This window comes from Varroa jacobsoni, unplaced genomic scaffold (genome assembly GCF_002532875.2).
Source record: "Varroa jacobsoni isolate VJ856 unplaced genomic scaffold, vjacob_1.0 scaffold_1473, whole genome shotgun sequence".
NCBI classification, from domain to species: Eukaryota; Metazoa; Arthropoda; class Arachnida; order Mesostigmata; family Varroidae; genus Varroa; species Varroa jacobsoni.
Window position 1 is genome coordinate 171,439 of NW_019214375.1, and position 3,227 is coordinate 174,665.

At 45.2% G+C, this 3,227-nt stretch overlaps 1 protein-coding gene across 2 annotated transcripts in view; it reads right to left on the reverse strand.

Annotated features, from left to right (window-relative positions):
• The window catches only part of LOC111270453 (uncharacterized), a 31,780-nt gene extending 29,480 nt beyond the window's left edge, over positions 1-2,300 (reverse strand). For both annotated transcript variants that reach the window (XR_015314948.1, XM_022850690.2), the window contains exon 1: positions 1,957-2,300. The gene's annotated coding sequence lies outside the window, so the exon portion shown is untranslated. The remainder of the gene's footprint in view (positions 1-1,956) is intronic.
• Between the last annotated feature and the right edge of the window lie 927 nt (positions 2,301-3,227).

A 3,227-nucleotide genomic window follows, 5' to 3' on the forward strand; every position in this document is an offset into this window, starting at 1 on the left:
CTCTAAATGTTTTCGTTCACGCATGCTAGAGCGTACCGTAACGACAGCTCTCGCAACTATGTTTAATCCTAATATTAGCTAATTTTGTCTCGGCCCTAATACCTAAAAGCTACATGATTCACTTGAACGAAATTCTATTCAAATATCCCAGCTCAACTTTGAAGCAGCATCGGCCTGTTTCCCTGATCATTGCGCAAAGAAACCCCGGCTTTCGTGAGAGGGCTTCGTCTCGTCCAACCGCATTCACCATATTAACTGTTTCTGTCGTTGATAAACTACAAATACACGTACAGCTTCTCTAGTCTAGTTACTGTCTAACAGAAGCGGGCCATTTTCATTATGAATTTATTACGCATTGGAGAGTCTAATTAAACATGGCCATAGTGACCGTAGCAAACTAGAACATTATTTCTTAGCGCATGAAATCGCCCAATCGGGCATATGAATCGCCCGCTAATTATGAACACATCTATCGACGATCTTGCGAGTGGTTTGAAATACGCAAAGTGTAGCAACGGTCCCGAACATCACGTCCGAGAATTTCAGTATTCAGAGATCAACACCGATCGATCGACAACGATTTATACTTAAATTGTCGCATGTTTGCCACGAAACGTATGATTAGATGATGAAAAATCTTACTCTAGTACGATGATGTAAATAATCTCATAGGAGAGGCTTTATGTGCATCACCAGAACCGTCTCAGGCTCCTTTTTTTCCGATAGCTCTATTGTCGAGATTGTACTCTAAGTGTCCCTTTTCTCTTTGACTATAAACATTGGCCAAATAGTGCATACTTTGAAAGATATATCTGATCAAACATGTTTAAACAGAGTATGTATGGCCGTTTTAAGCGAAACGTAAACCTTAACGACACTCAGTATTCTACGTAGAGCCATCGTGCAAGCCGGCACTAGGTAGATATGGAAAATAGGCGTCTTTATACGTAGACATTCATAATACGAAACAAGCTAATAAAAGTGACAATATAGGATTTTCCTCCATAGTTAATAATTCAATCAGTTATACAATATTTTAGCTGCTTTAGTTTATTTTGGTCTTCTTTATAGCTGCCGACAGATAGCATGAGGTCTAGGGGCAAATTGCACTTTGTGGAATCGTCCTAAAAATGTCGGATTCTTGTAGAAGTTCAAATATAGCACACATATTAAAATTAAACCTACAACATAAATGCACGCATTAATAATGGTATACCGGTAAGGCATAGGGATTTTCAAATGGGCTCCGTTGCGAGTTTGATAAGCTAATTAGATGCCTCATACTTGGGCAAAATTGATATTAATGGCCTAAGATGGCGTTGTCCTTCTTCTTATTTAGACACGTGTATATATATGCATAGACGTTTGTGAAATCTTTTCTCTACCCAATCATGTTGGTGCGTAAAGCATCTTTGGCCTGCTTGAGGACACTAACTTTGGCTTTTTTTATGTAGGCGTAAGACAGGGCGGTGTAGCGACAGCGGATCTGTGATTTACGATGTCGGTGTATAACAGAAAATCGAATAATATACTTTACTAGCGAATTGGTCGCCTAAATATAATAAATAATAATAAATCATAGAAGAAGCGTGTCAACATCACCACGGCTGTTAATCATCCCTAACCCCTTAGATAAGCACGAATACTGGCGTTAAGAGCACGTATAAGTGGCTGTAAAGCTAAGTCTTAGAGCTGTGTAGCTTGCTAATGAAAGAAAAATGCACGACACTGTCTGCAGCTCTCCTTTAGGAACGCCCGACCAAAATACTGATTCGCAATGTCTGAAAATGGACTGTCTGCCCAGTTTACTATGTAGTTAAGTATTTTTCACAGAAGCATTCATAGGGTAAACTTCAACGCAGCATGCAGACGGTGGTAGTGTAACTAGCAGGCTTACGACTTTTTTTGTTTACGCATTATAGCTTTTTGATACACCTACCTATCGTTGCTACTTACTGTTATCGAATTAATTGGCTGTTGTTATTCGCTGTAGTTGTCCAATAGTTTCACTACGTTGTCGATTGAATTCGATCAAATCGAAACTCACGTGGACGTTAAATGTTCCACTTTCTCTTGATACTGCTATTTGTTGTTCTCATACGAGCTACTCTTCCTGTTTTCGCGCCTGTGCTTCTTCGACACCTCGACTCTGCCAAACTTCCCTCTACCCAGATGCTCCTCCGTCTTCCTGCACGTCACTGTAAGTTCGTATTGGCGCCGATGGATCCGTCTGTGGGCTCGCAGATTTCGCACGGCGCCAGCGTGTGCTTGCGTTATATAGGGAGGAAACCTACTGTGCCAATCGTGCAACTCTGTTGGACAGCAAGGCGAGGGGGTTGCGCTGCTTGCGTAGGAGGAGCTGCGCATGCGCTGCTGGCCTACCGAGGTAACAGCAGGTTTTTCGATGGCTACGTTCTGCGTTACCACGACGACCACCACCGCGGCGGCCTGCCACCGCCGCTGTTTCTGCCCCCAAAGGGTTAGCAAAAGCGCGCGACGATGCCGCGAGGACCCAACATGACACTTTTGACTAGCAAAGACCAGAGGAACGCCATAGGACGCGCTTTTCAACAGTTCCCAAACCCCCGAACGGGAACAGGAACGCCCCAGCGTAACCATGATGGGAGTTCGTCAGGCTCAGTCGGTGTCACACAGCACGATACACAGTCGACGAGGTACTGCACGCAGTGCCGACTAAAATGCCATCCATGACGTCTATGCGTCTAACAGCGACTCGGAAAACAGCTGGCGACAAAGCAATCAGGAACCGAGCTACCCAAGCGATGAGCACCGCCGGCTGGTGGATATGCTGGTTTATTCTGTTCCAGACAGCTGGCTGCGCCTACTACGGCGACAACAATAACAGCAATGACAGCAAGAGCAGCGATAAAGCAGCATCACCGTCAAAGTACGCGGAATACTACGTATTTTTATTGTAGCGCAGTTGCCGCCGCAGCCGCCGCCGCCGCCGCCGCCGCTGCTGCTGCTGCTGCTACTACTGGTAAACCTCCAGCTGAGGCAAGGGGTGCTAGTTCTATGAGATTATATCTTATCTCGACCCCATTTAGCCCCTTTCGACTTCCTTCTTCATACGTTTCCATTGGGCGGGGACGGGTCTTGCGCAAGACGCGCGAAGTCTGCTGGCTCTGTGCCGAGTTGTCGGTCATCCATATTCCAGACGCATCAGGACCACCAGTTCTCATCCGAGAGATGTGACAGGCAGACAA